A 23,045-nucleotide genomic window follows, 5' to 3' on the forward strand; every position below is an offset into this window, starting at 1 on the left:
AAATGTTAGAGAATGCATAATATATGCTGAGATACAGTGATGTGGCTTCCATTTATTAAGGACCTCCAGCACCCAGGGCATGCCCTTTTCTCATTGTTACCATCAGGTAGGAGGTACATAATCCTCAAGGCACACACTCCGCGATTCAGGAACAGCTTCTTCCCCTCTGCCATCAGATTCATAAGTGGACATTGAGTCCTTGGACACTACCTCACTTTTATTACAAAGCCTAATGAAATGCAGTTAGCATCTAACCAGAAATGCAAAGAATAGTGTTATTTACAAAATAACTGCGAATTTGTATACCGTAAATGATTTACTTATGTATTATTCTTTGACTCTGCTAGATTATGTGTTGCATTGAACTGCTGCTGCTAAATTTTCAAATTTCACAACATATTAAATGTTAATAAACCTGATTCTGATTCTGATACAAAGTGAGGAGGCAGATGGATCTCGGAAAACGTCTCTGCAAATCCCTGAAGGTAGCAGGACAAGTGGATTAGTTGGAGAAGAAGGGATATGGATATGTGCCTTTGTTGGTTGAGGTGCAGGTATAAAAAGCAAGAGCAGGGCCATTGGATTGGAACACATATAGTCTTTGTTAAACTAGATGGTGGTGAATCTGTGGAATTCATTGCCAGAGATGGCCGTGGAGAAATATTTAAAGCAGAGATTAATAGGTGCCTGAGTAGTAAGGGTGTCAAAGGTTGTGGGGAAAAGGCAGGAGAATGGGCTTGAGAGGGAAAAAAAATCAGTCATGATGGAAGGCAGTGCAGACTCAAAGGGCCAAGTGGATGTCTGCTCCAATGCCTCATGGTCTAATCATCTTATAAACCAAAGCTTGAGCACTGTGCACCCTGAAAAGGATGTGCTGGCATTTAGAAATGAGTGTAAGGGACTTGTTGCTAGGTCTGATGGGAAACCTTAGAGTAGGAGCCGAAAGAGAAACTGATGAAGGTAATCACAGGTTCAATCAGATGGAAAAGGATGTTGGTGGAATGTTTTTGCGTTTATGTTCCTGAAAGAAACGGTATACCCCAAGGACTTCCTGACGAGGAACAGAAATGTACAGAGACTGCACGTCCTTGATGAAAATGAGACGATGGAGCCAAGGAATGGAAGATTGTTGAAGAGTTGGTGAGGTTGTGAGGTATCCCAGATGTAGGTCGGAAGAGAATGGACCTGTGGGTGGGGTGTTGGGCAGGGAATGGTGGTAGGCGGGGTTGCAAGATAGAAAGGAGTTACAAAGGGATAGGTTCAGTGGGGCAGGAACGGGCAGAAACAATGGACCAGGATAGTCTTGCTTGTGAATTGTGGGAAGCAGGTAGTAATGGACAGTGCAGGCTCAATGAGAAGTTGTTCAGGCTAGGGTTGCTTTTTTCAGATAGTCTCTGTGTTGCTTTGTCACAGTTACACTGCACCAAATTCACTGTTATAACTCCAGCTCACCATCCATTTCACTCCAGTTTGCACTAACAGCATTAACTCTGACATCAGGCACCAGCTGAAATTCTTTAGTGTTTTGGAAACTATGTCCACTGACGTGGCAATTTCTCATACATGCTCATATGCTAAATCTTGAGAATTTAATAATTCAGTGTGAATGTGCTTACTTGATAAACTGCACAGAAGTGTATCCCAGCACTTGGTTCAGAAAGATGCCAAAATTACTCCTCTGAGGCAGATCTTTTCAACACCATTACATACTGATTAATGGTTTTGGATGACTATTGGCTTCTGGTCCTGAATGTGAAACTTCCTATGTTAGCATTCATTTCGAAAGGTCTAGAATATGAAAGCAAGGATGTAATACTGGGGCTTTATATGGCATTGGACAGACCACACTTGGAATATTACCAACAGTAATGGGCCCATTATCTAAAAAAACCTGTGCTAGCTGTGCTAAGTTAGATATGGCCCTTGTTGAAGTTAGATATGGCCCTTGTGGGAGTTAGATATGACCCTTGTGGAAGTCTGAGATGGCCCTTGTGGCTAAAGGGATCAAGGGTATAGAGAGAAAGCAGGTACAGAGTTCTGAGTTGGTTGATCAGCCATGATCATACTGAATGGCGGTGCAGGCTCAAAGGGCTGAATGGCCTACTCCTGCACCTATTTTCTATGTTTCTAGTCCCTCTTTGAAGAGGGACCAGAGGAAGTTTATGAGAATGATCCCTTGATTTTTGGATTAATGTACATATGAGAAGTATTTGATAGCTCTCGGTCTGAACTGGCTGGAGTTTAGAAGAATGAGAGGGGATATATTTGAAACATCATATATCAGAAGGCCTAGATAGAGCGGACACAGAGAAGATGCTTCCTATAGAGGGAGAGTGTAAGACCAGAGTACAAATAAGTCCCTTTATAACAGAGATGTTGAGGAAGTTTTTTAGCCAGAGGGTGGTAAATCTGTGGAATTCTATGGAAAAAGGTGGCTGTGGAGGCTAAGTCATTGGGTACAGTATATTTAAAGCAGAGTTTGATAGGATCTTGATTAATAGAGGCAACAAAGGTTATGGGGAGCAGGCAGGAGAATGGGGTTGAGAGGGAAAATAAATCAGTGATTATGGAATGGCAGAGCAGCATTAAGTGGCTTAATTCTAGCCCTGAGTCTTGTGGTCTTCCTATGAACTCAGAAGTGTTGTGCTAGGATGGTTCCTCCATCATTCCATTACCTCATTGTCGTGTGTGGTGTCTGATAGTCTATTAAAGGTTCATATTGTCAGGAAGAAGGCTTTGTTTGAACTGGCACATTTTTATCCTCAGCCACAGTTACAACCAATTTCCATCTGTTCTACATAAGAACTAAAGAGTTCCCACATTTCATCATCACAAATACTAAGGCTCCCGATTTAACCAGCTGGTTTTGAAACTTCAATGATGCATCATATCACTTCAATGAGTAGAAGCTTTCTAATTAAACATCAACACATTTTAATTATTTTGTGCAGGAGTCTTTGGAAACTTTGATCAATTTTCACTGAAGTGGACTTTGTTTTATATCTGCTCTAACGGTGTTCTTTTTTGTAAACATATTGTGCATAATTTACACTCAGAGGCCACTGTGAGAATACTGGGAGGGTCATAGGGGTCTCCCTACCATCCATTGGGGCATTTATCAGGAGCACTGTGTGCATAGGGCCCTTAATATTATTAAGGATCCCACCCACCCATCCAGCATCCTCTTTGACTTTCTATCATCAAGCAGGAGACAACGATGCATGAAAACAAGAATAGTCAGGATGAGAAACAGTTTCTTCCCCCACGCCCTTAGGCTTCTGAACTCCCTGCCACACTATATCCGAAGTGTCACTAGTTAATCTGTTCTGTACCTTACAATATTTAATATTAATGCACTTTAGTTTGTTATTTATGCGTGATTCATCTGTAGATTTTATCCTTACCTTCATAAGTTATCATGTGTTATTTGTGTTATGTATACTACTGTGTTCTGTACCCTGGTTCAAAGAAGTGTTGTCACATTTCTATATTCATTATATGGTTATATGCATTATATACATGTATATGGCTAAATTACAATAAACTTGAAAACTTTATTAGGTATCTCAACTAATAAAGTGACCACTGAGTGTATGTTCATTGTCTTCTGTTGCTGTAGCCCATTCACTTCAAGTCTCAACATATTGTGCATTCAGGGGTACTCTTCTGCACACCACTCTTGTAATACATGGTTATTTCAGTTACTGTTGCCTTCCTGTCAGCTTGAACCAGTCTGGACATTCTCCTCTGATTTCTCTCATTAACAAGACATTTTCACCCACAAAGCTGCCACTCACTGGAGTTTTAAAATTTTTTACACCATTCTCTGTAAAGTCTAGACTCCCGTGCGTAAAAATCCCAGTTTGAGTATCTCAACAATTTCTGAGATACTCAAACCATCCCATCTGGCACCAGCAATCATTCCATGGTTAAAATCACTTAATTCACATTTCGTCGCCATTCTAAAATATGGTCTGAACAACAACTGAATCTCTTGACCATGCTTACCTGCTTTTATGCTTTGAGTTGCTGCCACTTGATTAGATACAGATTTGCAGTCATGAGCAGGTGTTCTGGTGTACCTAATAAAGTGGCCACTGAGTGCATATTTCGTTTGTACTCTATTTTCTTGTAAATGCTGTGAGTCAAATGCCATGTAACTGTGGTGCTGCAGCAAGGTTTTATTTGTACCTGTGCTTATAGCAATAAACTCGATGTTAACTTTGTCTTTGGACACCATTACCATAACTTCAAATGTGTACATCATAGTTACTGAGACTAATACTCACTCTGCCGTTGTGAATATACAGTCACCCAGTGTTTCTGATGATATTTTAAATTCACCTTGGTTACATTCAAGTTTTTCCTGTCTCATCTTATTGTCATATAACGTATGTGCGATGTGGGTTTTTTGCCTCCTACGGAGTAAGATAGAGTTTGTGCAAAATGATGTATAAATGCATCACACCGTTTCTATAAGTGTATGAGGTCTGGTAAGTGAGACCTATTTATCCCAGGATCCTCTCAGAGTCAGATGAATAACCAAAGATAAACATGTGATTGACAAGGCCACAATTAGGTTGGAGAAACAACATCTTATATTCTGTTTGGGTAACCTCCAACCCGACGGCATGAACATCAGTTTCTCAAACCTCCAGTAATGCCCCCAACACCTCTCCCCCCCCTCTCCATTTGCTATTCCCTTTTCTGTCTGGCATCCCATCTCCTTGCCCGCCCATCGCCTCCCTCTGGTGCTCCTTCCTCCTTTTTCTTTCTTCCGTGGCCTTCTGTCTCTTTCATCAATCAACTTCCCAGCGCTTTTCTTCATCTCTCCCCCTCCGGGTTTCACCTATCATCTGGTGGTTCTCTCTCCCCTCCCCCAACTTTTAAATCTACTCCTCAGCTTTTTTATCTCCAGTCTTGCCGAAGGGGGTTTCGGCCCGAAGCATTGATTGTACCTTTTACCATAGATGTTGCCTGGCCTGCTGTGTTCCTCCAACATTTTGTGTGTGTTGCATGTGATTAAGTGTGTGATGCAGTAATGTCACACTTATTTGTGTTTACAACAGCTGGCAAGTACACAAAAAATGAACCAACCTATATAATCCTAATCCTACCTCAGCAACAAAACATGACAGCTACCTCCTGCACTCCCATGGACTTTGTCTCTATGGTATTTGTTTCACTAACGCCTTAAAGATTAGCTTTATTTGCTAGATGTACACTGAAACAAACAGTGAAGTGTGTCATTTGTGTCAAGTTCAGATCAAAGGATTGTGCTGGCTAGCCAACAAGTGTCGCCCCATGTCCAGCACTGACGTAGGATGCTCGCATTTTGCTAATCCTAACTGGTACATCTTTGGAATGTAGGAAGGAAGAGAGCAACCCGAGAACTGCAAGGCATGAGCAGAATGTACAAACTCTCTGACAGACAGCCTCAGGAATTGAACGCCAATCTTACAGCTAGCGCTGTAATAGCATTACGATATCTAGTATGCTACTGTGCTGCACTTTTGTCTTGCATGGCCATTTTTCTATCCTCGCTATCTTGTATAATTTCATTATGTTTACGTTTTTCTTATAAATGCTGCTTATACACATGTGACGCTGCTCCTGCTAAGTATTTCATTGCACCTGTGTATATGACAACAAACTTGATTTTAACTCTAATGGATTCTGTGCGTTGGCTGAATCATTGTGCTTGTGATACTGTTGCAAGAAAGTTTTTGATTGTACCTGTACCTCCCTATACTTATGCCTGTGACAATAAACTCAACTGGCTTCTTTCTGTCTATGACTTGTTGATCACACTGGGTTTGAAACCCCGGCATCTGTAAAACGTGGGGTAGAAATTCATCCTCAGACATTTCTGCAAAATTCTGCAATATCAGAGTGACCACACATTTGCACTGCATTCTACAAGAAAACTAAAGGAATCCAATTCTGCAATCAGAGTAGAGAAAAGTGCACTTTGGTGTACCTGAAATCTGCTAGTCTTCCAATGCAAGCACATAAATGTAATGAAAGCAGGGGGTCAGATGTGAAGTTTCTTGATTCTTTCTTCTGCTGAATCAACAGCGATGGTTAGACCAATAACTCACCTCCAGCTCTGCTTAGTTGCACCATGAAAGGCCAATAGCTGGCACCTTCTTTCCCTGTCAAAGTTCAAAGTAAATTTACTATAAAGGCACACATACGGTAAGCTACTGTATGCTACCTTGAGATTCATTTTCTTGCAGGCATATACAGGAAAATAAAGAAATACAATGGTATTTATGTAAAACTATTCATAACCAATGAATGCCCAAAAGCAAACAAATTGTGGAAATAAAAATAAAATGAGAACATGAGCTGTTGAGTCCTTGAAAGTGAGTCTGTAGTTGTGGAATCAATTCAGGGTTGAGGTGAGTGAAAGTATCCATGAAGGTTCAGGAGCCTGTTGGTTAAAGGGTAATAACTGTTCCTAAATATGGTGGTGTAGGATCATAGGCTCCTGGTCTTCTATCCCAATGTCAGCATCACATGAGCCATCAGAGAAGGGAAAATAAAACCACAGGTTCTAAAAATTCTTGGCCAGTTATGTCGTGGAATTGTTGATCTACTCAAGACACCCAAAAGAGGAAATTAAAGTGTGTTCCATCAGTGTTGTGCAATAACTTCTGGGTTAGGACCCCTAGTGTTTGGGGTCCTCATCCAGGCAGTTCATTTGTCAGCACTGATGTTGAAGATTGAAGCCTGAAGGTCGATCAGAAGCAGAGTCCATTGGGGAAGTCAAAGCCCAGTGTTTGAAAATTCATCATGAGTCCACTGCAGGCTGGAAACAGACTGTCCTGGGGGTGGGGGGGGGGGGGAGAGAGAGAGAGAGAGAGAGAGAGAGAGAGAATGGAAGGAAGGAATGGGGTTGTTTTGTTAATTTTTGTGTTCTGTATTGTTCTGTCAAGCATTGTGGGCAGGCAATGTTGCCGCAGGGATGCATGGTGACATCTGTGCGCTGTCTATCCCCAGCGCATCTTTAGTTTCTGTTTGTTATTGACACGAACAACAGGTCTCACTGTATTTTTTTGAGGTACTATACATGTGATGAATAAATGTAAGATGTTAGATCCATTATATTCCTAAGGATGAAGCTTTGGGGTTCTTGGAGGATCATGATAAATAGACCAAAGTCAGTATGGTTTCCTTATGGGGAAATCTTAGCTGACAAAATCTGGAATTCTTTGAGGAAATAGCAGTCAGGATTGAGAAAGGAGAGTCAGCGTTTGTTGCTTACTTGGATTTTCAGAACGTCTTTGACAAAGTGCCACATTTGAGCCACACGAGATAAGAACTCATGGTATTACAGGAATTCTGCTATTGATACAAACAGTTGATGAAGACAAAAGTGCAGGAATCAATGTTAATATTGCTTAGAGACTGATTCAGGTTGACATTTCTGGTAGGGCAGGTTCCACGTAATCCTGAACATTAACTAATTAACCTTCAGGGCTGATATCTATTTTTAATTGCTGTTAAATAGCGGTTCACTGATTTTGTTTTAAATTCCAGACTGCCTTTTCCTTTCATACTCTGTGGAGTATAATATTTGATTTGTTGGCAGATTTAACTGTGTGATGAAGAGGGATTACAAGGCATAGATGGATTTTAATGCCGATCCTTGTAAGGTTATGCAACCTTGGAGCTGTGAATGTGTAATGCTGCATTAAATAATGCAACCATTCAAAGATGAATTATAAAGGTTCAAAGGTTAGATAGATACAAGGAGTGATTGATAAGTTTGTGGCCTAATGTAGAAGGAGATGAGTTGTGCAGCTCTTGTTACATGCATGTGCGGTTCAACTCTTTGAGTGATTATGCAGAAAGTTTGAAGTTAATAACTCATCACTTAATAACTCATCAGGAGTGATTGATAGGTTCATAGCCTAAGCTAGAAGGAGATGTGTTACTAACTTCAAACTTTCTGCATAATCACTCAAAGAGTTGAACTGCATTTGCATGTAACAAGAGCTGAATAACTCATCTCCTTCTACCTTAGGCTACGAGCTTATGAATCACCCATCTGTGGACACTTTCTGGAGTTCCAAAATCCGTATACCCCACGACCATTGGACTAACTGTGTGAATGTAGGAGGGGACTATATTGAAAAATAAATGTGCTAGGTTTTCTAAAATTGACTCCTTCTATCAATGATCACATTCTGCAGGTGTTCTGGTTTCCCACCACAGTCCAAAGGCATACCAGTTAGTGGATCAATTGGTCATTGTAAATTGTCCAGTGATTAGGCCAGGGTTAAATCAGGGGATGCAAGGTGGCACAGCTCGAAAGGCCAGAAGGGCTTACTCCATGCTGTATTTCAATAAATATAACATCAATAATCATGCTGCCTGACCTGCTGGGAATGTCCACCTTTCACTATTTTATCCAGAAAGAGTCAGTACCCAGGAGTAGATGGTCTGCGAACCAGGGGAAATAAGTGACTGAAACATAAGGGAGAGAGAGAAAAATCTTCCTCATATGGAGGCCTTGGAAATGGAGACAGCCACGGCTCTCGAGGGGCAATTTGATTGGCACTTGCAGGGAAGTGACTTGCAGCCCCTCAGAGAAAGAGCAGAAATATGGGCCAAATAGGAAGACCAGCATTCCCCGTTGCTTGTTCCAGTCTTTGCAGTTCTAATCTTGTGATCTTTCCACCTCATCCGAGTTTCTTCTCAACCTGCCCCTCTGTAGGAAGAGTAATCCCATCCTCTCCAATCTAAACTTGTAGGTGAAATCCCTCATACTGGAACCCTGCTAGTAAACCTTCTCTGCACTCTCTCCATTAACCCCATTATAGGGGGCGTGTCAGAGAATGGTGGATGTGTGAAACACCCTGCCGGAGCCAGGTGCATTAGGAGCATTTAGGAATCTCTCAGATAAGCACATGGATGATAGAAAACTGGAGGGCTGTGTAGGAAGGAAGGCTTAGATTGATCTTACAGTAGGATAAAAGGTCGGCACATAATAACGGGCCAAAGGGCCTGTACTGTGCTGTAATGTTCTATATTCTATGTTCTGTGTTCTAACTCTAACCGATCAGTGTTATTTTTCAGGGTGAGGTAATTAATCAATTCCAGCCACCACTGATCCGTCCCACAATCCAGTAACATTTCATCCAGAGGTAATTATCCGATCTCTCTTTGAATCTGCCTGATTTATTTTCCTGTTGTCCACTAGAGCAATGTCAAACTGTGAAGCCAAGCTCATTAAATTTTCTTCTTGCCTGAGGAAGAGAAGTAAAAAAAAATCATAAAAGACAATTGTTTTACTAATGTTGAACATGCTATTTCTAGTTGGTTTGCCTGCTGGTCACTTTTAAGAGTTTGGCATTGGAGAGATTTAATGCGGTGGTGTTTTTCACAGCCAGTAAGTGAGACAAAAATGTGATCATTGTAATTTGCAAAGTTGGAAAGGGGAAGGTATTTCTTGATGCATTCTGGGATAGTGGATTTTACTAGTACTGTTGCCTTCCTTTAACCACTTCTTCATGCTTTGAAAAAGCAACTTCCATCATGTTTATGATGGATTGTGAGAGTCTTTCTGAACCAATCATTAGATCTGACTTTCTCTTTCACTCAGCAGAATACAAACTGCTGGAGAAACTCAACGGATCAGACAGCATCTGTTGAGGGAAATGTTTCAGATTGAGACCATTCAAAGGCAACTTTATTGCTGTAAGGTGCCGTGAAAAATGAGCCTGTAGCAGCAGCGGGTATACAACATTCCCTAGAAATCTACAGTGTAAGCATAAATTATACAAGAAGAAAAGTATTAGAGCAGAAAAGGCAGAGTTCTTTGTCAAGCAGAGTGGCCCTAATGTTGCTGAACTGAGAAGGTGAATAGAACTGTGCTGGTTGGTTCAAGAACTGAATGGTGAATGGAAGTATTTGTTCTTGAATCCAGTGTGTGGAACTTCAGGCTTCTGTACCTCCTGCCTGATGGTAGATGTGAGAGGAGGTCATGGCCTGGATGGTGGTGATCTACGATGGTAGATCTTGCCTTCCTGATGCAGTGTTTCAGCATTTCGGTGCTGAAGAGGGAAGTACCCCTGATGCAACGGGCTCTTCTCTGGATTTGCTTACATTCCTGCACTTTCGATTTGTCATACCAGACCATGCAATTTTCTGGATTGAAAGAGTCGAAAGGAGAGTCTGTATAAAAAATTAAGGCAGAGGGTCATGGAGAGAACTGGCAAGTGACAGGTGAGTGCGGGTGAAGACTTCAGTCAAATACACTCACTTCTGATTAAAAAAAAGTTGAATGAATGGTCACACATGCTTAGACCAGCATTCTTTCAAGGAAATGGTCCTGACTTACTTGAACCAGCATTGGGGAGAACTTCACTCACTTCAACACTGAACCGATTCCACAACCTATGGATTAACTTTCAAGGACTCTACAACTCATGTTTTCAGTATAATTTATTACATACTTATTCATCATTGTTACTTGTTTTTTTTGTGTATGCACAGTTGGTCTTCCTTTGCACATTGGTTGTTTGTCTGTCTATGTGTAGTTTATCATCGATTCTATTTGTTTCTTTGTATCCACCGTAAATGCCCACAAGGAAATGAATCTCAAGGTAGCATGTGGTGACATATATATCCTTTAATGGTAAATTTACTTCGAAAACTTTTGGATTGATTAGCAGAAAAGGATAACTAATTTTCTTTCCTGAATTGAATCCACTAGGCGTTTACAGCAATGGCACAGTTCTCTTGTTTCAAATGATACCATCTTTGGGCACATCAGGAGAGATCACACTTATATTCCCCTGCTTCCATGCACGACATACACGGAATGAATTCTAAAGCATCAGTGGCAAAGGCAGGTTTTGTCTGCTGTCTCCATGCAAAGTAGCAAAGGTTCCAGCTAAAGTTGTCACACACACACATATGAGGAGTTTCAGTTCGCAAGATCTGATGGCAGGATGTCAAAGAGATTGTGGGAAAGATGGGAGAGGTCTTTGAAAGTGCTGGGGGCAGTGCAAGTGCATGTTCCTGAATCAGAAGCTGTGGGGGGGGGGGAGACCCCACTTATGTTTTCCGCAGTCCTCACTATCCATTCCAGGGTCTTGTGATCTTTTGTGAATTATATGTGCCGGATAATTAACTATATGCGCTGTGTGTGACAATATATATGGTGTTTTGCACCTCAGCGCCCCCCCCCCAGAGGAATGACGTTTCGATTAGCTGCATACATGTGTATGGCTGAATGACTATCAATTTGAACTTCAAGTTTTCTGCTTTTCATGAACACTAATGAATCAATCTTCTGTCTCACAATCCTAAAACATTATCAAAAATCCATCTGTTATTTTTATCCAATAATTTTGGGGGGGGGGGGGTCACAAAGGCTGCCAGAGGAATGGTTGTGTTCAAGGCAACAATAACAAAAAAAACCTCTCTCATCAAAATAACAAAAAAAACATGGATTTTTACTGTGCTTTTAATTTTATTAGTGCAAGCTAGCATGCAAATGTCTACCTAAAAATTGCTAGGGGAACTCTTCAGGTCAGAAACATCTATGGAGAGGATTAAACAGCCATCGTTTCGAGCTGAGACCCTTCATCAGGACCTGTGCAGAGTCTTGGCTTGAAAAGTCGATTGTTCATTCCTCTCCATAGATGCTGCCTGACTTTCTGAGCTCCTCCGGCATTTTGTATGTGTTGCTTAAGGTTTCCAACACCTGAATAAACTCTTGTGTTTATCAAAGCTGTAGAGAGTGAAATTCTGCCTTCTTACATTGGCTTAAAAGGGCCTTGAACCAAAACATCCACTGTTTATTCTTCTCCACAGATGTTGATGCACCATCAATAACTCACCCTGAGACATAAAGGTGAGATATCGGCTTTTATTGACTGGAAGAAGGAACAAGCAGTGGTTGACCACCGTACTACATCCTGGAGACAGAGAGGCCGGGCTCAGGCCTCAATTGCCTTTATACAGGGGTCTGTGGGAGGAGCCACAGGAGCAGTCAGCAGGGGGCGTGTCCAGACAGATATATGTAGTTCACCACAGTTTGACTTACTGAGTTCATCCAGCAGTTTGTGTGTGTTACTCTGGATTTCCAGCAGTAGACTGTCTTGTGTTCTTAAAGATCACAGGTAGTTTGGTAGCTGCTGTAATCAGTGAGTGGCATTGCTTCATTACTGATTGCAAAATCCAGACCAAACCTTCCTAGCCCTACCTGTCACTTTCTTCAGCACTTCAAATACTGATTCTTTTCAGTAAAAGTCTATTATCTCATTTTTTAAGGCATTGATTTTTTTTCTCCTACTTGTCATTTATTTTCTCACCATAAAATGCTACTGCACATTTGGAAAATTTTCTTGTCATTTCAATCAGATGCAAATGCGCGCGTCATTCCCCTAAGTGCAAATGTAATCGAAGCCTCGGCAAAATTGCAGGAGCTGTTGCTCCAAAATTATTGCTACAGTCTGTCACATTGAAGCAATAGCCTATTGCGACCATTTCGTACTTGCCTTTTATTGACACTTAGAAACTGAATGTGGATTTAACGAGAATGTAAATGAGTCGCTGTCATTTTTAACAAATCATTCTTCACCTTCATTGTGCAAATTTTAAGTTCAGATGAATAATATGAATTTGTTGGCCACTTAAATCTCTTCTTTGATCACAGGAGAATGTTAAAGTTTGTTGAAACAAGGAGGTATTAATCATTCCCAGCGTAGGCTGTTATGACTTTATTATAAGCTATAGATATATTTTCATGAAGCTTCTTCCTGCGATTTCCCATCTAAGTCACTGAGCAATCAGAGTTGATCCCTCTAGAACCTCCACTAAAACTCCACATCGAGACAACTTTTACTGGCTGGTATAGGAATCTGTAAGTTACAGTAGTATGTCATTACCTTCTCAAAAACAGTTGGGGGGGGACAATGTTATTGGCTGCACCGGCAATGCCACATCCTATGAAGAAACAAAAGGGAAAGGCAACGGCAAGACTGCACAGAGTCAACTAGTTATAAAAAATATCTGCTAATGTTAGAGAAACAATCTGCTGGAAGAAGGCAATAGATTGAGCAACATCTATGTTGGGAGGGGAAAGAACTTCCTTCACATCTCAAAAATAAACTTTATTCATAATAAAAATGTACCTAAAGAATTAGGATAAGATTTAAGATCAGTTTTACTTGTCCCGTTGCACATTGAAACATGCAGAAAAATGTGTCATTTGCATCGATAACCAAAACCGTCCAAGAACTCGGCAGCTCGGGCTGTGTCAACGAAGCATACCCGCAACTTACCAACCCTAACCTGCATGTCTTTGCAATGTGGGTGGAAATCAGAGCATCTGGAGGATACCCATGAGGTAATGTGGAGAACTTACAAACCCTTTACAGACAGCACCAGGAATTGCATCCAGGTCACTTGCCCTCTAAAGTGTCACACTAATGACCACACTACAGAGTGCAAAGTTCTTTACATTCTTAGTGATATCTGGCCAATGCATTCGTTAATGTTAGAATATGTTTTTTATATACAGTATATGACACTATTGAATTGTTAATGTTTTGGATCAAAACCATCCATCGCGACAGAGTGGAGAGAGAATTGCCAGTATAAAGATAAGAGGAGACAGTGAGGTGACGGAAGTTGGAGATTAATGGACTAATGGGGGTTTCGGGAATGGAAAGTTAAAGGTAGATGGAGGGGGTTTGGTGGCACTGGAAGTCATGTTAGATGGAGATATGTAGATGAAAAAAAAGGGGAATTTGGAGCCAGGAGGGTGGTGGGGAGAGTGAAGGGTCTTGACCCAAGGTGCAACCTCCCACAGATATTGCCTGAACCCCTATGTTACTGCAGATTTTTGTATACAGTTCAATGCTGCAATCTAGCAAGGGACGTGATTACGGGAGGCCAGAGGGGAGAGATGATGAGCAGATTGTACCAGAACCAGATGAGGGAGGGGCATGGGGGGAACCAGTGGATGAAATGTGTGAATAGCAGGTGAATGGAACCCAAGAGGGGGAGAGGGATGGAAATGGGTGAATGCAGGATGGTGTGTGGTGGTGGAGGGGATTTGTGTAGGGAAAAGAGAGCAAGGGTAGGGATATGTGTGGAGGGTTGGAGTGTGTAGGGGCAATAAAACAGAGCTGAAATTGTAAATGTCAATGTTCTGATGTAGGAGCTGACAATAACTTAAATTTTTGTGGCACACTGGCATGGTGAGATATCGTTGAGATACACCCAGTGGCCCCTTTATGAGATATGCCTGTACACCTGCTCATTAATGAAAATATATTAATCATCTGGCAAAAACCCAATGCATAAAAGCTTGCAGGCATGGTCAAGTGTTTCAGTTGTTTCTCAGACCCAACATCAGAATGGGGGAAGAAATGTGATCTAAGTGACTTTGAATGTGGTATGATTGTGGGTGCCAGATAGGGCAGTTGAGTATCTCAGAAACTGGTGATCTCCTAGGATTTTCATGCACAATAGTCTCTTGAGTTTACAGGGAATGGTGCGATAAATGGAAAACATCCAGTGAGCGGCTATTCTGTGGGTGAAAAGACCCTGTTAATAAGGGAGGTCAGATGAGAATGGCCAGACTGGTTGAAGCTGACAGGAAGGCAACAGTAACTCAAACATTGACGAGTTAAACAGGGGTATGCAGAGGAGCACTTTTGAATGCACCACACGTCGAACTTTGACATGGATGGGCTACAGAAGTAGAAGCATACAAACATACACTTGGCAGGATTCTTGGTAGTGTGGGGGAGCAGAGGGATCTGGGGGTACATGTCCACAGATCCCTGAAAGTTTCCTCACAGGTAGATAGGGTAGTTAAGAAAGCTTATGGGGTGTTAGCTTTCATAAGTCGAGGGATAGAGTTTAAGAGACGCGATGTAATGATGCAGATCTATAAAACTCTGGTTAGGCCACACTTGGAGTACTGTGTCCAGTTCTGGTCGCCTCACCTTAGGAAGCATGTGGACGCATTGGAAAGGGTACAGAGGAGATTTACCAGGATGCTGCCTGGTTTAGAGAGTATGGATTATGATCAGAGATTAACGGAGCTAGGGCTTTACTCTTTGGAGAGAAGGAGGATGAGAGGAGACATGATAGAGATGTTCAAGATATTAAAAGGAATAGATAGAGTGGACAGCCAGCACCTCATCCCCAGGGCACCACTGCTCAGTACAAGAGGGCGTGGCTTTAAGGTAAGGGGAGGGAAGTTCAAGGGGGATATTAGAGGAAGGTTTTTCACTCAGAGAGTGGTTGGTGTGTGGAATGCACTGCCTGAGTCAGTGGTGGAGGCAGATACACTAGTGAAATTTAAGAGACTACTAGACAGGTATTTGGAGGAATTTAAGGTGGAGGGTTATATGGGCGGCAGGGTTTGAGGGGCGGCAAAACATTGTGGGCTGAAGGGCCTGTACTGTGCTGTACTATTCTATGTTCTATGTTCAGTCAGAGACCACTTTATTAGGATATAGTATGTAGCTAATAATATGGCCACTGAGTGTACATAAGCATATCCCATCTCTACCATATGGTTTTTAAGGATATTTTAAGGAAAAACTATTAAGTTTTTCTCTTACTTACTAGCTTGTGTGGTCTTATATATTAACCACATATACCCCTTGGGCAGAAAGCCATCGAGGGGACCTCAGTGCAGTTTCCTGCCCTACTTAACTGTATAATCTATCCTGGTTCTAAAGGCAAGCACTGTCCTGTTGGTCTCTAGGCAATCAGTTTTTCATTAAACAACGCCGAATACAGCAGTGAAACATTTTTCTGGATTGGTAATTTGCGCTGACTGTGTCCATATTCTACTGTGTTTCTGTGCCTTGACTCACTTAGTGAACAATCATTGCCTTTGAGTACCCCAGCTGGGGGTTGGGAAAATTACACAGTGCAGGTATTTCGAAGATGTTAAATGTAGAGCCGGCATTTCAAAGGTTTTAAGCACAGATCCTCAATTTCCCAAATGTGCAACGGGGGATACAAGTAAGTCAACGGGAAAGGCTGAGGGTGATTTTTATTCCATTTTTCAGCTGCGTTAGCATCAGACGGTGCAGGTGGTAATTTTGGCTTTTACTCTGCGTCTCTCCTTGCTTGCTGCTCTGTATTCAATGAGAGTTGGTCGCCTGAGCGCAGGCTCTCTAAGAGCTGTTAAGCTTTTCCATCACAGCTGCTTTTGATGTCTACTTAATGAGGCTCTCTGCTGTCTCTTTGTTAGCTCTTACGGCCAGGTGTCTGCTGTCCTGAACCTGTGTCCACAGGAGGCTGGGGACTGGAGAATGGAAAACAGTCCTGGGGTTAAAGGTTTATATATGTGGGCTGGTGGGAGTGGGGAGCAGGGCTTGTTTGTTCTGTGTTGTTCTGACAAACATTTTGGGCATGCTGTGTTGACGCCGGAATTTATGGCGACATTTCCAGGCTGCCCCCAACACACCCACTGGTGCGGCAATGCATTTCATGGTATCTTTGGATATATGCCTGATCGGTAAACGAATACCTTGAGATATTGAAATCGGAAAGGCCTTTTTGCCTATATCATCTTGCATTTCTAAAGCAAAGTCCTCGAGCTGAGAAGTTAACTCTGCTTGTCTCTCCTCAGATGCTGCCTGAATTACTCAGCATTGCTTCAACCTCACTCAACTGATTTACTGTATGTCCTGGAGGACAATGGTTAGGAGGTGATCCCAGAGCCGGGATGAGAATTGGAGCCCGGTTAAGTACTATTTTTCCCAAATGACTGGCTATCCGATTCAGATTCGAATTGACTTACATTGTAACATACAGTGAAATGCGTCACTTGCGTTAACAACCAACACACTCAAGGATGTGCTGGTGGCAGACTGCAATGGGGCAAATGGCATCAATATATATTGAAGGAAATATAAAATATAATTTCCAGCTCTCTCAATCTTTTTTTAAATCTCTCTTCTGGCATCTCAGATTTCATTAATCTTGTCTCAGCTCTGCAGTCCTTAACTAAACATCCTATGTTATTCACCAGCCTTTTCCAACCCTCTTAATATGTATCATTCAATCTGTCTAACCACACCCCCTTCCCAATCACAAATTGTTCTTATATTCAATGCTATTCCTCTCTGTCTTTGCAACTTAAAACTTGATTTATTCTGATGAAAGATCATTAACTGTCTCTCTCCACATTCACTGTCTGAACTGCTGAAGACTACGAGTGTTTTCTGTTTTTATACCAGATATATTGATGTCTGTAGTAGTTGGTTGATCAACATTGCGATTCAGAAGCACATGGAAATAATTTTATTTTCCCTTTGAATCTGCTTAAAGATATCGTTTGTGGCACAAAGGATCTTTTAAATTGCAAGACTGTGGATTCAAATCCCAGAACAGGAACTTAATTATAAAATTCTCGCCTCTTTGGTATGCTAATGTCTGAAAGAAGTGCCCTCAAAAAGTGATACATTTCAGAAGAAGCAATAATCAAGACCTGGCACTCAGGTTGATAGTTAAAGACACACAACATTGAGGTGAGAGTGACTAAGGGAATTAATCTTGATTCTACATGTAGTGACCACTTTATTAGGAATCCCTGTACCTCAAAAAGTGGCCACTGTGCTTGTGATTTTCTGCTGCTGTAGCCCATCCACTTCGGGGTTTGACGTGTTGTGCATCCAGCGATCCTCTTCTGCACATCACTGTTGTAAGACATAGTTATTTGAGTTAATGTCATCTTCCTGTCAACTTGAACCAGTCAGGCCATTCTCTTCTCATCTCTCTTGTTAACAATGTGACCTGCCACTCAATATTTTCACTCCATTCCCTTTAGACTGTTGCATGTAAAAATCCCAGGAGATCAGCAGTTTCTGAGGTACTCAAACCACCCAGTCTGGCACCCCATGATCAAAGTCATTTAGATCAAATTTCTTTCCCATTCTGATGTTTTATCTGAACAACTGAAACTCTTGACCATGTCGGCATGCTTTTATGCATGGAGTTTTTGTCATATGTTTAGCCGATTAAATATTTGAATTAAGGGCCAGGTGGACAGGTATTCCTGATAAAATGGCCACTGGGTATACATTGCTCTAAAATCTTACTTGCAAAGCCAAGGTTTCTGTGCTACCTATCCAAAGTACAGTAGTGGTCATTTTCTTACTCAGGAAATTTCACTCACATCTCTGGATGCAAGTTTAAATTTATTGTTATAGGCATACGGACACAGGGTATGATTGCCTTGAATAATGAGCCTTCTTCAGCAGTGGCAGCACAGTATATTACCAGCAGAGAGCCATACAGCATGAAAACAGGTCTTTTAGCCCAACTTGTCTGAGCTAATCAAGGTGACCATCTATATTTATCCTATTTGCCTACATTTGGTCCAGATCCCTCCCAACTTTTCCTATCTATGTACCTACACGAGTACCTTTTAAATGTTGTTATTGTACCTGGCTCAATCACTTCCTCTGGCAGCTTCTTCTGACCACCCACCAGTTGAAAAAGGAGCCACTCAGGTTTCCTATTGAACCTCAGTGAGTTAAACAGCATCTGTGGGAGGAAAGCGACTGTCAATGTTTCAGCTCAAGACGTTGCATCAGACAAGTTGACATATTCTTTCCTCCCACGGATGCTGTTTGACCTGTTGAGTCCTTCAAACAGATTCCAGCATCTTCAGTCTCTTGTGTCTCCTATTAAATCTTCCCCCTCTCACCTTAAAGCTATCTCCTTTATTTCTTGATTCGCTAACCGTGGAGAGAAGATGGGACCATTCACCTTATCTATGCACCTCATGATCTTATACACCAGCAAACATCAAATAACATAAATTTAAATTAGCATAAATTATACATAACTTATGTAACACCCTGGTTAAGATATTTACTGCTATGCTGTAGGCATTTCAGTTTAGCAGTTCTGTAAGAGCAGCCTGATCCACTTTTAGCATGTTTGGGTTTGAGCTAAAGATAAGGAGCTATGTTGTTCAACTTAGGAACGTTGCGTCAGCCAATCAGGATGATTGAATTGAAAGCAGTTCCTAGAGAATGCTGGGTAGGGAGGTTTTTGGTGACAGACACTGATGTGGGTCGAGGTCTTTTTGGCGGGAGCTGGGAGAAGACGGGAGGGAAGATGGTTGAGGATACTGTCCCTGTTGCACAAGGTGCTTTGTGTAGATGAATAGCTTCAAGGAGGAAGGGCCATGCGGGGGAGCCCATTTGTTCAATATGGATGTCGAGTGACATTTGGAAGATGGTGTGTGCTTCTATGCAGACTATGGGTCCAGCACGTGAGTTAAAAACAACTTAAAGATGAGCTCCAACTTATGTGCATATTTGGACTGGGTTAACTGAAATGGGCCCTTTTTATACTTTTTCTTTTCTTTTTCCTGTGAACTTTTTGATAAAGCTGAAATTTGTAAATATGCTTTCTTTGCGATGGTATGCACATGCGATCTGCTATTTCTTACTGACTGGTAATTGCGGGTGAACAGCATTTGCACAGTATTTGCTCAGATGGGGGGTGCGGATGGCTGAAGCGTCCCAGCTCTTCCAGTCTGGTAGGACCCAAGTCATTTCGTCCCTAGGTGTACGGAGTTTGAGAAAGGCGGTTTTCCCCTTGCTGAGCCCATTGGCTTGTTTTTTTTTCATTTATTAAATTTTAAGAGAATTGCATAAAATGAATAGAATATTAGAATAGTGAAAAATTAATATTAACCCCCCCCTCCCCTTAACCCTTCCCCCTTAGATCCCTATCTGAAAAAAAAAGAGAAGTAAAAAAAAAGAAAAAAGAAAGAAAGAAAGAAGAAAGAAGGAAAGATTGCCTGGATATCGGAGGATCCCCAAATGCTCCATGGAGTTCAAAATAACTTTAGTTTTTATTTCCCCCAAATAACTTATAGTTTTATCTTCAAAGGACCTATATATTTAATCCTATCTTTTGTAGATAGGGGTGCCAAATTTTCAAAAATATATCATATTCATTTCTTAAATTATAAGTAATTTTTTAAGTGGAATGCAGCTATATATTTCATTATTCCAATGGTTCATAGTTAAATATGAATCTGATTTCCAAGTAACTGCAATAGCTTTTTTGGCTACTGCCAATGCAATTTTTATAATTTTTTTCTGATATTTATTCAATTTAGGTTTCGGTATTATCCCTTCAATATCACCTAATTAAAATAATATCGGGCTATGTGGGAGTTGTATTCCAATAATTTGTTCCAGTAAAAGTCTTAAATTTATCCAAAACTGTTGAATTTTAAAACAAGACCAAGTAGAATGTAAAAAGGTACCAATTTCTTGATTACATTGAAAACATTGGTCAGATAAATTTGAATTTAATCTATTTATTTTCTGTGTTATATATAGTTGATGTAAAAAATTGTATTGTACTAATCTAATTCGGATATTTATTGTATTTATCATACTATCAAGACATAGTCTTGACCAATCTTTTCAATCAATTTTAATATTCAAATCAGTTTCCCATTTTTGTCTTGACTTATGGATTCCTGGTTTAATTGTTTTTGAATCAAATTATACATAAAAGATGTAATTTTTTTAATTTTTCCTTTTTGAATTAAGATTTCTATTTCATTAGGTTTTGGCATTAACATTGTTTGACCCAGTTTATCTCGTAAATAGGCCTTTAGCCCATTGGCTTGTTAGCAAGGGACTAACCAGCCATGTTTCTAGAGATGCCCAGTAAAAAGAGGTGTCACTTACGCAATGAAATAATTCAGTTCTTCAATTGTGACACTGAGGGCAATATCATTTTGAGCCAACCTTTTAACCTATTCTAAGATCAAGCTAGCATTTCCTTCTGCATAGTTCTCCACTTCTCTTTCATCCATGTAACTATGTAAGAGTTTCTTAACTGTCTCCAAAGTATTTGCCTCTACCATCACCCACACTCTGTGTGTATACAGGTGTCCCCCGCTTTACAAATGTTCGCTTTACGCCATTTCGCTTTTACAAAAGACCTACAGTAGTAACCTATTTTCGCATTACAAAGAGGATTCTCACTTTTATGAAAATTTTTCCCATATAAATTAATGGCTCTTCACTTTACGCCATTTCGGCTTTAGAAAGGTTTCACAGGAACACTCTACCTTTGTAAAGGTGGGGGGTGGAGACACCTGTATGTATGTATACTCTATATATAAACTTCTGATTTTTACATTTATATTCTTCTTGAGTCATCTTAAAAATTAGGACCATCCCTATGAGCCATTTCTGCCCTGAGAAAAAGGTGCTGGCTGTCACCTTTGTCTATGCTTTTTATCATCTTATACCATTCAATCAAGTCATCTCCTTCACTCCAAACAGTAAGGTCATAACTCACTCAACCAATCCTCATAAGGCATGTTCTCTTATCCAGGAAGCATCTGGTAAATCTCCTCTGCCTCCTCTCTAAAGCTTCCACATCCTTCCAATAAAGAGGTGATCAGATCAGTTGTTGAGGAAATTAGGCGAAGTTGTCCAAGTGGAGTATACTCCTGAATCATCATAGGGATCATACCAAGTTATTGGTTTGGGATTCCTGTAAGTCAAGTCTCATAACAAAAGGCTCCGAAGCATTCGGGCTCTCATGACCAGACTATGTAACAGTTTCTTCCCCACAAGCTATCAGACTCCTCAATACCAGAGCCTGGACTGACAACCTACTGCCATATTGTCCTGTTTATTATTTATTGTAATGCCTGCACTGTTTTGTGCACTTTATGCAGTCCTGGGTAGGTCTGCAGTCTAGTGTAGTTTTTTTTCTCTCCGTGTTGTTTTTTACGTAGTTCAGTCTAGTTTTTGTACTGTGTCATGTAACACCATGGTCCTGAAAAAATGTTGTCTCATTTTTACTATGTACTGTACCAGCAGTTATGGTCGAAGAGACAATAAAAGTGATGATACTTGATTGATTGAAACTTGATATCCCTGTCCGACCTGCAGCTTCCACCCCATTTCTAATCTCGCTGTCAGAGCCCCATCCTCAGACTCCCGATATATTTGTTCCTGCTCTAACAGTACCCATAACTCCTCTACTGTCGCTAATCAGGCAGCTCTGCCCACAATATGGTCTCCAAAGACTAACAAAGCAGAAAGAGATCCAGCAAAGATTTGAGGATTCCAGAGCTGAGGGCCATAACAGCAGATGTACACCAATAGTGGGGAAGCATGACCGTGTAGGTGTTAGCGTAACGTTATTACAGTCACAGCAAACTGAGTTCAATGCCACTGCCGCCTGTAAGGAGTTTGTACACTCTCCCTGTGACCACATTGGTTTCTTCCAGTGCCCCGAATTCCTCCCACATTCCAAAGGCATATGGGTTTATAGGTTAATTCACATGGGTGTAAGTGGACTGCAAAGACTCTTTGGGCTGGAAGGGCCTGTTATCATGCTTAACTCTGAGTAAAACAATGCAATAAAATAAAATTTGGGTATTTCCAGGAGATCAGGATTGGGAGAACGTAGAAATCATAGATGGTAAAGGAGAAGGTGCAGTAGATTAGATGATACAAAAAGAGCATTAGAAAATTGGAGCAGAGAAAGGTCAACAGTATCCTCTCCCCTCTTCCCACCCAAACTCTGCCTCACCATTCAACTGAATCATGGCACATCTGATGCACCATCAATAACTCTCTCTGAGACGTGAAGTCGAGATATCGGCTTTTATTGACTGGAAGAAAGAACAAGCAGTAGTTGACCACCATACTACATCCTGGAGAATGAGGGCCGGGCTCAGGCCTCAATCGCCTTTATACAGGGGTCTGTGGGAGGAGCCACAGGAGCAGTCAGCAGAGGGCGTGTCCAGACAGGTATATGTAGTTCACCACAGCATCTACTCTCAAATCCTCTGCCTCCTATGCTTCACTGGTCAATCGGGTGGTAGGAAGGTGTATGAAGTTTTATAAGTTGAGGAACTGATTTCCAGAGTCAGGAAATTATGTTGCAGCTTTATAAAGCTCTGGTTAGGCCACGTCCAGAGTACTGCATTCAGTTCTGGTCGCCAAATTATGGGAAGGATGTGGAGATTTTGAAGAAGGTGCAGAAAA

The sequence above is a fragment of the Hypanus sabinus genome, chromosome 13 (assembly GCF_030144855.1).
Source record: "Hypanus sabinus isolate sHypSab1 chromosome 13, sHypSab1.hap1, whole genome shotgun sequence".
NCBI classification, from domain to species: Eukaryota; Metazoa; Chordata; class Chondrichthyes; order Myliobatiformes; family Dasyatidae; genus Hypanus; species Hypanus sabinus.